This window comes from Styela clava, chromosome 13 (assembly GCF_964204865.1).
Source record: "Styela clava chromosome 13, kaStyClav1.hap1.2, whole genome shotgun sequence".
Classification (NCBI taxonomy): Eukaryota; Metazoa; Chordata; class Ascidiacea; order Stolidobranchia; family Styelidae; genus Styela; species Styela clava.
The window spans coordinates 13,760,801-13,774,995 of NC_135262.1; the positions used below are offsets into that span (position 1 = coordinate 13,760,801).

Sequence of the window (14,195 nt, forward strand, 5' to 3'; positions counted from 1 at the left end):
TCCTAGCCCAAGGGTCTAAGCCAAAACTTATTTCTGTTGGGTCTAGCCCAAACTTATTTTTGTTTGATCCTAGCCCAAGGGTCTAAGCCAAAACTTATTGCTGTTGGATCTAGCCCAAACTTATTTTGTTTGATCCTAGCCCAAGGGTCTAAGCCAAAACTTATTGCTGTTGGGTCTAGCCCAAACTTATTTTTGTTTGATCCTAGCCCAAGGGTCTAAGCCAAAACTTATTGCTGTTGGATCTAGCCCAAACTTATTTTTGTTTGATCCTAGCCCAAGGGTCTAAGCCAAAACTTATTGCTGTTGAATCTAGCCCAAACTTATTTTTGTTTGATCCTAGCCCAAGGGTCTAAGCCAAAACTTATTGCTGTTGGATCTAGCCCAAACTTATTTTTGTTTGATCCTAGCCCAAGGGTCTAAGCCAAAACTTATTTCTGTTGGGTCTAGCCCAAACTTATTTTTGTTTGATCCTAGCCCAAGGGTCTAAGCCAAAACTTATTGCTGTTGGGTCTAGCCCAAACTTAGTTTTGTTTGATCCTAGCCCAAGGGTCTAAGCCAAAACTTATTTCTGTTGGGTCTAGCCCAAACTTTTTTGTTTGATCCTAGCCCAAGGGTCTAAGCCAAAACTTATTGCTGTTGGGTCTAGCCCAAACTTTTTTGTTTGATCCTAGCCCAAGGGTCTAAGCCAAAACCTATTTTTGTTGGGTCTAGCCCAAACTTATTTTTGTTTGATCCTAGCCCAAGGGTCTAAGCCAAAACTTATTTCTGTTGGGTCTAGCCCAAACTTATTTTTGTTTGATCCTAGCCCAAGGGTCTAAGCCAAAACTTATTTCTGTTGGGTCTAGCCCAAACTTATTTTTGTTTGATCCTAGCCCAAGGGTCTAAGCCAAAATTTATTTATTTCGGGTCTAGCCCAAACTTATTTTTGTTTGATCCTAGCCCAAGGGTCTAAGCCAAAACTTATTTCTGTTGGGTCTAGCCCAAACTTATTTTTGTTTGATCCTAGCCCAAGGGTCTAAGCCAAAACTTATTGCTGTTGGGTCTAGCCCAAACTTTTTTGTTTGATCCTAGCCCAAGGGTCTAAGCCAAAACCTATTTTTGTTGGGTCTAGCCCAAACTTATTTTTGTTTGATCCTAGCCCAAGGGTCTAAGCCAAAACTTATTTCTGTTGGGTCTAGCCCAAACTTATTTTTGTTTGATCCTAGCCCAAGGGTCTAAGCCAAAACTTATTTCTGTTGGGTCTAGCCCAAACTTATTTTTGTTTGATCCTAGCCCAAGGGTCTAAGCCAAAATTTATTTATTTCGGGTCTAGCCCAAACTTATTTTTGTTTGATCCTAGCCCAAGGGTCTAAGCCAAAACTTATTTCTGTTGGGTCTAGCCCAAACTTATTTTTGTTTGATCCTAGCCCAAGGGTCTAAGCCAAAACTTATTGCTGTTGGATCTAGCCCAAACTTATTTTGTTTGATCCTAGCCCAAGGGTCTAAGCCAAAACTTATTGCTGTTGGGTCTAGCCCAAACTTATTTTTGTTTGATCCTAGCCCAAGGGTCTAAGCCAAAACTTATTGCTGTTGGATCTAGCCCAAACTTATTTTTGTTTGATCCTAGCCCAAGGGTCTAAGCCAAAACTTATTGCTGTTGAATCTAGCCCAAACTTATTTTTGTTTGATCCTAGCCCAAGGGTCTAAGCCAAAACTTATTGCTGTTGGATCTAGCCCAAACTTATTTTTGTTTGATCCTAGCCCAAGGGTCTAAGCCAAAACTTATTTCTGTTGGGTCTAGCCCAAACTTATTTTTGTTTGATCCTAGCCCAAGGGTCTAAGCCAAAACTTATTGCTGTTGGGTCTAGCCCAAACTTACTTTTGTTTGATCCTAGCCCAAGGGTCGAAGCCAAAACTTATTTCTGTATATAGTTAATATTTCATACAGGTCAACTATAATCTAAGAAATGTGGAATGAGATTATGATACTTTCTCGTTCAAGTATCGTTGTGGCTACTGCAATATAGATTATTAGACGAGGAGAAAGGAAAGGCAGCTTAATATACAATAAACTAGTACTTGAAAATAATATGTAGGATATTCGTCACGACACAAAAGCAACTATAAAATGGGACATATTTCTCTACAAAACTAGAAATAGGTATAATTTGAGATAAATGGATGTGTTTTTAAAGCAGTTTTTTAATAATTAAGAACTTTTCTAAAAAAAAAATATATACTTCATCTCATTTGAACCGAGATATAAGCAGGTAAGGAAGTGCATTTCCCATTGGAAATGCACAAATTTGAACGGATATAAAAAAGAGAAACAAAAACACCTCAACCTCATAAGCAGTGAAATAAAAAAATTATAAAAAATGTCACATAGACAGAGGTGACGGAGTCGAGCAAATATACCCAAATTAATTCATTGGTCAAACCGCAGCTTCCGCAAACCCCTGCACATAATACAATACAATTGCAATAAATGAAACAATAAAAAGAACCAAATTTAGTCCCGGCACAATACCCGATTTTTCACAGGAAGTATACCCAAAAATTTACTCTGAAATAAAAAAAATGCCTACCGGTAACTACAAATCTATAACAGTATAAATCCCAGCTAAGACATATAACACGTAAATGACAAAAATCCCATCGGAGTTATAATCAATTGTACAAATATAAAAAATCATATATAAAATCAAAAAACAGTTACACGATAAGCTTATAAATAAAACAATATGAAATCACAATGGAAATAAATCAAGTGGCAGGACTACGCTACACCTGCCATAGCAACGAATGATTCCGTGGTCATATTTAACAGGTTATTCTGGTCCTCTTAGTACGAACCCCAGGGTTAAAATATGAATATCATTACATCCATAATGTCATTACTATCAACAATATTGTCATTCTCAAAGCCAAAATCAAGCAAATTAATACCATCTAAGATGATCAACATAAGTAATCCTATATTTTCCACTCCAGAGATGGCCAATACCGAATGGCGAATAGTTCACATTTTCAATACATTTGGAATTATTATTTTCGAATATGAAATATCGGATACATTCGAAAATAAATTCAAATAAAAGAAAGCATATTTTAGTGTATAGAGAAGTTTGCATACAATAAACAATGGAATAACTGTTATCTACAACCTGGCTATTCACCAGACATTTTATGTCCGCACATCGCCGTGATATTTTAGAGTAGTTTTGTTTTTCACATTGTAGTAGGTACGAAAATACAAATTAAAAATTAATTATAATCAGGCAGTTTAAAACTTTTCATGGTGATTGCCGTGGCATTCATTTTTCGTTATTTTACGCAACCATGAGATAAGTTGAACAAAATCAAAATAATACAGCGAGGCATTTTAGATGCTGGTATCTAAACATTTTGCGCAACAGAAAATCATCCTAGTGAAAAGTCTATACTATTATCTATCATTATCAAAATTATTTGCAGAAAAGAGAGAAAAAGTATGAATTATATTTCCCAATAATTCCGACTTGCGACAATTTATTGGGTATCGTAACACTTGTGGCATTACATACCGTAAGTTTAAATTTTTCGACGTCATCGAAATGAATGTGTAAATTAGAAGCCTTGCAGGGGAATAGCGGCTATGTCAATCACTCGATCGTGCAACAATATGAGGCGCACGTTCACACCGAAGATAACAAACAATCAAAGTTCATCGTCAGTACAATACAAAGCGCAGAAAACTGTTCGAAGATTTCACTTAGGAGGCAAAACTCACTGACAGCTGAATGCGGCTATTATTCAGAAAGGTACTTGAATCGTTTTGGACAACCCTGTTTACCAGTATTATTAACATTCTTGATATAATAAACAAAATGTGAAAAAAATATAACACTTTAAAGGGTCTCACCCAACCAGTTGACCAACCTATTCTTACATGGATAAAAAATACCATACAAAATCCCCCACATTAAAAAACAAAGATTTGACAGTTACATTGAAATTTCGTTTCTGCCAAACAGCAGATTTCCTGAGTTCCTCATGGAGTTGTCTGTATATTTCAAGCACAATTAGAATGATTTTCCTACAGGTGCAGACGATAAAACACCCAATATAGAACTCCATCAATGACTTTCATTATCTTTCAGCAGCTGCACAAAATTCAAACTTTCCTGGAACAGAACAGTAGATCTACAGATAAAGTAGGTTGATCCAAGGTTTTCTTCATAGTTAGAACTTTTGAAATATGACATCCTTCATCCGCCTTTCGCATTCATATAATCTGATGCCATAATAAAACAATCAGACCAGTTTGCCCCATCTAAAAAAATATAAATCAAGTCATTACAAATTTGAACTGAATTATACGATTTACTGATCAAACTCTCTTCAAAAATACGATTCGGATCACAGAGACAAACAACAGACAAAAACAAATTGTCATTAGGTTGAAAGCAAGAGCGCAAAAATGATAAACCTCATGAAAAAAAGTAAAATTTCAATTAAGTAGTTGAGTGAGTAGAGTAGTTGAAAAAACATCTATAAAATTTAAGTTTAGAGCAGTGGTTTTTCACCTTTTTGGTGGAGCGGGTCTATAGAAACATTGCTGATTGAAGCTTTTTTCCACTAGTGCTCTGATATGAAGCGAACTACAGCTCACTTGTCAGATATAGCAATGGTTCCTGGACCTTTTTTCACACAACCCAAATTTTTATACCATCTAAGACTACAAGTACTCCTGTATATTGACTGCAAGTGGATGTGGACGGTACACATTAGTCCAAAAATATATGACCGAGTACGGCAATGCATACGCGTATCCACAAAATATTTTATGGTGTTTTTCGTTGAAATACGTTTTACAGACTTTGGGCTTTTATTTTATGCAAATTACTTAATTATTATATTACTTAATTTTATTTCAGAATATATTGGATATTTTATATTCGAAAATAATAATTTAGAATGTATTGGAAATAGTAGATTATTCAGGTATATGAATTGATTTCAAAGAGTCTGAAGATACTATACTAACCTTTACTATGAATATGATGACTAGAAAATATGGCATCAACATTGAATCTTGTACATTTCCGACAACATATTTTGTAAAAATAGTCGAAACGTGAGCACAGTATACATGAGTAATGTGATGTTATGTGAACTCAGAAGTTTAAGGCTGATGACTATCAGTAACTGGCACCAGAGTCTGCAATATGTATCGAATATAAATTGTTTTGGTAAGGCATTAATGAAATAAGGCAATAAGGCGTCAATTTACAGACAGTTCGCCATGCTATTATGGTCAAAACCATATTATTGTGTTTGTTATCACCTTAATATCACCACCAACATAATTTACCACAGTCATACTTTCAATCATGTTTAGGATACTTGATTGAAGTTGGCCAGTGCTGATAATAATGCTCATTTCTGTATAGATTCGGTATAATTGAGATATGTAAATAGAACTAGACAAAATGAAATATTTAAAATACATGATTTGTTGCTGATAATAAAGACTTGCCAATTGTGGTAGCGTTGAAAAAATGCGGCATAGTGATATATCGGACTGATATTCATTCTTCGACTGAAGGAAACTATCAGTAGCGAATGCTGCATTTCTGCACGAAAACTGTAGATTGTAATCCAATGAGATTGGAACGTATTTTCTTTTATCACTCAAGCCCCTTATGAGATAAAACTTCATTTACATTCTTATTGAAAGTCAAACACTCCATTTTAGGAGAAAATCAACTTCGGCGTATGCAAGTCTCCTTTAATTAGTAGTGCTTAAAATAATCAACTAAGTGCATTATACACGTGTCAGAAATTTTAAATTCCAACTCCCAACTCTAGAGAATTCAAAACCGGACTCTGTTTAAAAATTTTGAGAATACGAGTCAACTACACAGCCCTATTGAATACTAGAGTCCAGAAATTTTGGGTCCAAGACAAATATTATCTGCAGTGTAAAAAATTTGGAGACTAAACTATATCATCAATATTAAATTCACACCAATTCAAACATAATTCTATGTTTAAGTGGCTTTTCATACAGAATCTTTTTTGAAGCAAGAGATGCAATGTATCCTAAACAACTTTCCAGCTTCATAAATGTTTGGATAGAAGAATAGTTTGGTCACAGAAGTATCAGATAGACAGATATCAAACAGAGAGTAATACATAAATAATCAAACAAAGAAAAGTTATTTTAGTTACCTGTAATTCAATAAATGCTGTACTGTAATGTATTGCAAACAGAAATATTGCAATTACTGGATAGACAATCATGTCTGACTGAAGACGTTCTCACTAAAATTACGAAAAAATGAAGTTTTAAATAGGTTTTAAAAATCCAAAACGGAATCTTATATTGTACGAAAGTGATTCCCGTTTATAATAACATTTGTCACGATAAATCAATGTTTCCTAAAGCATTATTATTCATCCGTACACATTAAGAACTACAGGCAGTAATAAAATAATAACAATATCAACATTAAGATTAAGGTTAATAAGAGTTGCATATCTGACGATATTGGACATTTAACTGGTGTATAATTGTCAGTGGTTCCCAACCTGGGTGTCGCATTTTTTGAGGGGGTCGCGGGATAACATAATTTAATGTGCAACTTTTTTCTATAAAATCTCGATGAAAAAAATAAATTTGTATATAACCGGAAAAATTATAAACGAGAAACAATGGAAACCAATATTTGAGGCTTTGGGTTGACTAATTCCAAACTAAGGTCTCCCACTTCAGAACACTCTTACCAATGTGATATATTATCTGTTGACACTACAGCATGCATTTTAATTTTGACTATGAGTTTGTGGTTCAGTACCCTTTCATTGACTTCCCCATTTACCTATTTTGGAACCCGCCCTCTCTCTCTACGAATTCTATATTATTTATTGAATCTATAATGAGCCGCTTTCCAGTCCCATTTTTGTACAGTTTAGGTCAGTGGTTCTCAAACTTTTTTAGTCCCAGAGCCGCATTTCAAACCTCAAAGTTGTGAAGAGCCGCACATAAACAACGCAAGGTAAAATAGCAACAAACCTTAAGCGCTTATTTAAAATACCAAGTCATCGTAACAACTATGGCTGGGCAAAATATACGAATAATGAAATATTCGAATGCCATTTTACTATTCGAATATCTGGTACCACGTGACCTGAGTATTGACCTCCGACGTTCTGGATCACTGTTATGTATAAAAAAAAATTATTATTCCACTATTCCTTATTCGTTAAAAATATTCAAATCATTCGATTCGAAAAAAGATTCGATTTTGCCCACCCTAGAGTAACAGCCATTTAATTTGGCTTTGATTTCTAATAAGTTTGTCAAAGCGGGTCGTAATCATGGAGGATGCAAGGTGCAGTAGCTGCTTGAGATGATCGCCAGATATGTCCGGACTATTTTCGATTACTGGAACAAAATTAAAATAATTATTGAGTTATTTGAGTTATATATAATATTCGGAAATGCGACAAAAACTGGAAATCCACGAAACCAAGCCAATGATTACAGCGATGTCTAAAATCTTTCCAAGTGAAAAGTGTCTGAGTGGCCACGAAAACGCTTACTGTCGCGTCACTATTGCATCTTGTAGATTAGTCAACGCTAAGCAAATGAACGCGGGGGAATCCATTCAACTAACTAATAGACTCCCGCATTTAAATTTCAAGTCAATGATTAGTTTTCAATGAAATTTTTTTTTTGAAAGTAAATAATTTTCAAAGCATTAACAAGAGCCGCAGGAAAGGTTGTTGAGAGCCCGATGCGGCTCTCAAACCCTAGTTTGAGAATCACTGGTTTAGGTGATTTATCATAATAAACTGAATATTTGTGCTACACAATTCGAAGTGCTTACTATATATATAAAAAAGCTAATTTCCTCCCTTGGGCAGAATTCTTCCCCGATTGGGAAGCATTGCGATAGGTGTCTCATTTTACCACTTGTGCGTTGGAGTATTATTCGACAAGAAACTTAGCAGCCGCGGCAAAAAAATTTTGTAGACATGGCAGCGTCAAAAATTGAGTATGTTCCTCATTTTTTTTTTCAATTTCAAGTGTTGCGTGGAAATTGCGCAACTGTAAAGGCCCTCTCGTTCATCTTCTACTATCAAGTCAGGCAAACTTTCTATGAAATGAGTAACAAGAAAGTACAGAGTTATGCATTTTCATGAGCGTATTTTTAGCTACCACTCTGGTCAATTTTGACTCCCGTTATTTTCAGTTTTCAGTAAATCAATTTGATAAATTAGGTACCGGTAGGTCTTGTAAATTGCCCTAATATCCGGAAATACTGTACTCATCAAATAGTACTGATAGTGCAATTTCTATTTTGGGGATAACAGGGTAATTCAATAAATGATAGTATTTGAATTGATTTGAGGATAACTATTTTGCAGAAAACAATAAAGCTTAACATCCTCTCTTTTGTATGGCATACTAATTTAAAATCAGCATATATTGTGAAAGGGTGCGGTAAGCTAAAAAACATGAGTTTTTTCCTGAAAAATTTGGTGCCGCACGAACAAAAAGTTTGGAAACCGCTGATATAAACAGTAAATAGGCAATTATAAAACTGGCAAAACAAAATGGTCTTCGAGGTGTAGTAGCAAACCTAATGTATATTTGATAATTTATAAGCAAGATACATATATTAATTTAGACTCTCGGATTTGAAATTAAACTTGCGGACGCTTGCGGACTGTATTGGCAAAATCTTTGAGTGCCACGGAGCTAATGTGGAGAACCATTGCTCTATTAATTATGCCGGCACCATAGGTTGTAGACCTCTGGTTCGAACCCATCCGCGTTTGAATTAAATTAGAACTTACTTTGGCTCTCAATTACAAATTTGTTGAATTGTCTATCAAATAATGACTGTGGATTCAATGCTTTTTCAGTTTCTTTCAGAAATTACAAATTCATGTCTTCACCAAAAGTTTGAAATTTTGACTCTTTACTCCAATATCAGTAAAATCATGTCACTCTCTAGAATCCGTCATCAAATACTAAATATAAATTACCTTCCCATCGCCATATCATCACACAAGGTATTTTGTAATGAACAAGTCAGATGTTCATAAAATGTTGAGTTGAGGTTATTATCATCCGATCATGGTCTTCTGTCTATCTGGGCTGCTAATCTTCTGTTAGAATGGCCCACTCTCTTTGTACTAAAAAATAGATCAACTGTGAGCATAAAATGTAGAAGGGTAATGAGATCTTGAGTAATAGTGAAGATTTTTTCAGCTAGTGCTCTGAAATGAAGCGATAACTACTGCCCACTTGTCATATATGACCGATACCAGCACCTAGGTATTGCATTATCGTGTCTTGCATTAATAAGACTCTAAAACATTGGTTCTCAAACCTTTAAAATCGCACCTCATTTATAAAATTCGTCAAGTCTTGTGTCAAACTCAAAAATAACAAGATAACACATTGAAAATATGTGGATAGAACGTAAATATCGAAATCTAACAAATATATTCATTTTTAATTACCGTATATAATTGCATATAAGCCGAGTTACTTTTCCTAAACTAATACCGCAAACCTAAACTGAACGATATTATCATCAATGGCTAGGCTAACAAATAACATCGGCCATAGATACTAAATAATATTTAAGAGCTATTTCATAGGCTGAAAATGCAAATATTTCCCGGTATGCTCGGTCACTATTGATGAAAACAATGAATTACGACACAATTTGCTTCTAAATTTATTGTCGTGGTCACCCATGATATCTTGTCTATTTTAAAAATACAAAAATAATTGTAAAATATTTTCAATCAAAAACATCCTCGATGTGTTGTAAGTACTTCAAGTCGGCGCTCATTTAAATCCTCTCGTGTCGACAGTAATTTAGTCGTGCCGTAAGGGGCTGTCTTCGAATACGAATACGATTAAACATAAAAATCGAAAAATGTTCTCAATCAAAATGTGTGTGCAATATGCCCTATTAATATAAACACTGAAAACGATACTAGAAGATAGCGAATAGCAATATTTGAATATTAAATTTGAATTGAACATCATCGACTGTAATAGTTGCTTAGAGCATGTTACGATTTGGAGAGTCGGCTTATACACAAATTTTTATAAATTTACTATTTTAATAAAAACGTTTTTAGAAGGTCGGCTTATACGATTGATTGAATATACTTAATAACATTGGTTAGCTTAATAATATGTCCATCATAGTTAGGGATGGGCAATTCAGAATACCGAATCCGGAGGATTAGAATTTAGCAGGATCTGACAATAGGTTGCGGTTTCTGCCTCTTCATCACCACGCATCAATTTTTTTAATTCAGGTTTTTAATTTAATATTCAAATATGAGCGTTTTCTCCCACGTGGAAATCTCACTGGTTTAATATTACTCGCATACCTTTGCGAAAAAAAAAAACTGTGAAATCAGCAAACATGGTAATCTCAAGTGGCATATTCAGAACAGCAGCGACTTAGTGGGGATATTCTGATAACGTGATTGCAGCAATCTTTATTAATATTTTATAGAAATGCCTTGCTTTATTTTACATTATATTATGTTTTGCGACCTGTGAGTTTTCCCAAAAAATGATGTAAACCAAAAGCCAGGCGGTAAATGTTACAATATTATTTGCGATTAGTTTAGATCAAATATTAAATATTATTATTACTTTTAGGACACCAATTTCCAAGATACAAATTCCAAAGTTGTATAGCAAAACATGGCAATCTGTCAAATTTATTCTTCACTAAATAAATATAATTTATACCTTTTCTTGCTTCGTGGCAAATAATTTTGATAATGATAGTTAAAAGTATCGAATTTTACTAGGATGATTTTCTGTTGCGCAAAATATTCAAATCCGCGAACAATACCAGCATTCAAAATGCCTTACCATATTAATTTAATTTTGTTTAACGTAACCCATGGCTGAGTTGACATAGAAAAAAATAAAATCATTTGGCCCACTAGCATACTTTATTAAAATACCACGGATATAAAATGCATATAAAATGTGTGGGCAATCTGCGGACATAAAATGTCTGGTAAATAGCCAGGTTGTGGATAACAATTATTCCATTGATTTTAAAAACAATTTCAAAATGAAAATATTGCAACGAATATGGTTCTCTTTCTGTTTCACAGTTAATAAATTAAAAATTACGCCAAATTTGGCATTTGAAACTTTTGACATAAATCCTGTTTTCATCTAGTGAACTAAATTTGATAAAATTTGTAGGCTATTTGTGATTGCACAACACAATAGTTTTAAAATGATGTAATCTCTTCGCTTAAATATAAGCAGAAGAAGGTAATTTCTGCCTATTATTAAAACCAATAACCTAACTGACAAAAAGTCTCGCGAGGATGTTTTAGAAGATTCAGCTTGTGTAAAAGTTCCGCTCAAATTCAATTCTCACAAGAAATTGGGCAATTTATGTCTTCATGTCCTTGAGTAAGATTAGACTAGGGCCTATAATTAGACCAACCATACATCCCGGTTTAAACGTCTGTCCCGGTGTCCCGTCCCGGTTAGCAAAATGTCCCGGAATTTTACTTTAGTGAAATTTTCAAAATTAACTCCGACCTTATGCAAAATTATGAATAATTCCGTGCCAAAAGGCATAACTTTAACCCGAGGCTTATATCTTAATTTTTTAGCTTATTAGGTTGAGTAAAATATCGCGCATAGCTTGAGAAATCCTTTGGCTAGGGAATAATGAGTGACGTTCATTTCGTCATTATTCTATTGACTCCAATGAAACTACAGCAATTGCTGCATTAGAAGCCTTATTATGCTTGGAGTTGGAGAAGGCATAATAACTTTCATTTGGTTTTGTTTGAGTCATATTATGCTGAAAGTAATCTAGAACTTGAGATTCTGTAGAGTAATGCAATATTAAAGATTATAGATATAAATATGGAATAAAAATTTGCAAAGCTCAGGCCGCCGGCCTTTCATCCAGTTATTTCATTAATAGTTTTGAGTTTGTCCCGGATTATGCCCAAGAAATTATGGTAAGTCTAGGCCTACCTATAGTGCTAGTATCGGTACATCGGGTCTGGTATAGTGTAGTATCACATGTACATCTAGTTGACCTGGCTCAACAATTTTTGCATATGTCAATCCTAACCCCCACCTGACTACGTCACCGAAAAATTACGTCATTTCGACGTCACAGTGGCGTAATAAGGCCCACCGAAGTATGCGGATGGTCGTCCAAAACGCGCAGACGATCACCCGAAATCGAGCAAGCAATTTCTCCCGTTTTCTTGTCACAACGATCACGATAGGAGAGAGATCGCCCGCTTTAACAAGTTCGTTATCGGCGGCGCAGATGACATTTCGGGCGATCGTAATTATACTTTGGCAATCCCTATGACGTGATGGTGACGTCGTAGTGACGTAATTTTTGGATGGCATAGTCAGGTGGGGGTTGGGAATAGCATATGCAAAATTCGTTATGCTACGCCCACCGGAAGTACTTGTGGTACTAAACTATACTAGACCCGGTACCGTACATCTTGGAGGTATTTGTAGACCATTAGCTTGTCTTCGCTGGTATCAGCTTGATATTAGGCCATTCGTTTGACTAACCTGGCTCAGGGAATCCATATTTCCAGTCTCGACGTCGCCTACAATTATTTTCCCATTTGTTTCTTCTGCCGGCATACCGTATGTTGATAGCTTCAATAGTTGCACTGTTTTGCCATTCCCGAGCCGAGCGACCCTTCATTTATTAGCAGAAGGCAACAGCCTAGCCGAGGGCGAGGATCACGCAGAACCGCTGTAAGATCGCAGGCGACGTTGATCGAAAATGGCGCCAATTTACATCGTTGCGCAATCTAGGTATAGAGGACTTGCACGGGTCACGTGACTTTGTTTACTGGACGGCAAAAAAACAAAAACGTCCATTTGGCTCCTGTCAGTTGCAAGTCGGATTATACGTTTCAGTTTTGTTTGGCTGTTGAAAATGGTTATTTCGTATTGTTCCGTTGGCTGTACGTATAGTATAGACAACGAAATGGATCTTCAGTTATATTCCACTGTTTTGAAAAAATCCGGAACGTCGCGCAATGTAGATATCATCTATTGGCAGGACTGCTTGGTGTCAAGTCCAGAAGTCATCTCGATTGTGTTTCACTGTTTGCGGACAGCACTTCGGTAATGGTGAGTGATAATTAGGGTTGGATTATCCGGATTGCGGTTAACCGGATAACCGATTAACCAAGATGTATTTTGCTATCTGATAACCGGATATTATTGTAACGGTTAACCGGATAATAGAGCAGTATAAATAATGCATATGCGCATTAGTGATTTTTATATTTTTTGTTGAGTGGCCAATGACATCTCTCAGAGCATATAATATTCACTTATATCCACACCACTCTGCATATTTTAGTCATCCGTGTAATGCTGGAGTGAACTTGACTATAGTATTACATCACAAAACACGCAGAAAAATGTGATTATTGCGTATTTGCGGTATAGAAGAGCCCGACTTACCTTAAAATAAAAGCATTTCTACTCTAGATATGAAAATAAATGGTAAGCTGCACGAACAAATCCAATTTCCTATTTTTGCTATCTTGAAAATTCATCAAATTTGAGCTATTATTGCAATTCCAATGAGTATAATTTATTTAGTACAATAAATGCAGATATTAATTAGCTTATAGTTATATATCAACATTTTCGGGAGAAAAGTCGGGTTCAGTTTCGTCGGTATATAACGCCGATAATTGTTTTATTTCGCCCGGAACTGAAATGGCCGCAGTATGTTATCTATCGTCGTATCTATCTATCGTTAAGAGAGTAGATCTGAAACACACATTCTTGACTGACAATAAGGAATTGAATGCTAACGAAAATACCACGACTCTTGATTTATGAGCCAGTGATAGATAAAACAAGACTCTATTTTAGGCGCTGTTGAATCGCCAAAATTTCGTAATAATCGTATTTACTGAATTTACAACAAGGGTAACTTTTCACGGGATGTAACTTCTTTTCAAATTAAAACTGGCATAATGCCGATGTTAATTCCCCAAATAATAACGCGATGCGGAAGAAAACGATCGGCGATGATAACACAATTAGCCTGTAAAATTCGACCGCCTTTATTAGTGACGTTTTCGAAAATTTCAAAATGAGGAGGAAAGGCTGTTATTACATTTATGGTTTTCATGGAACTTTC

At 35.3% G+C, this 14,195-nt stretch overlaps 1 long non-coding RNA gene across 5 annotated transcripts; it reads right to left on the bottom strand.

The window, feature by feature from the left end:
- Positions 1–1,951: 1,951 nt before the first annotated feature.
- LOC120348017 (uncharacterized) lies at positions 1,952–13,110 on the bottom strand. 5 transcript variants are annotated; one of them, XR_013479922.1, is made up of 5 exons: positions 12,593–13,110; positions 9,022–9,171; positions 6,196–6,288; positions 5,009–5,182; positions 1,952–4,255 (listed from the first exon to the last, which is right to left on the bottom strand). It is a non-coding gene; the product is annotated as an uncharacterized LOC120348017 (long non-coding RNA). The 5 variants fall into 5 exon arrangements; XR_013479925.1 differs by lacking the exon at positions 12,593–13,110 and adding an exon at positions 12,135–12,448 and having other exon boundaries at positions 1,952–4,294; XR_013479923.1 differs by lacking the exon at positions 12,593–13,110 and adding an exon at positions 10,763–10,839 and having other exon boundaries at positions 1,952–4,294.
- Positions 13,111–14,195: the final 1,085 nt, after the last annotated feature.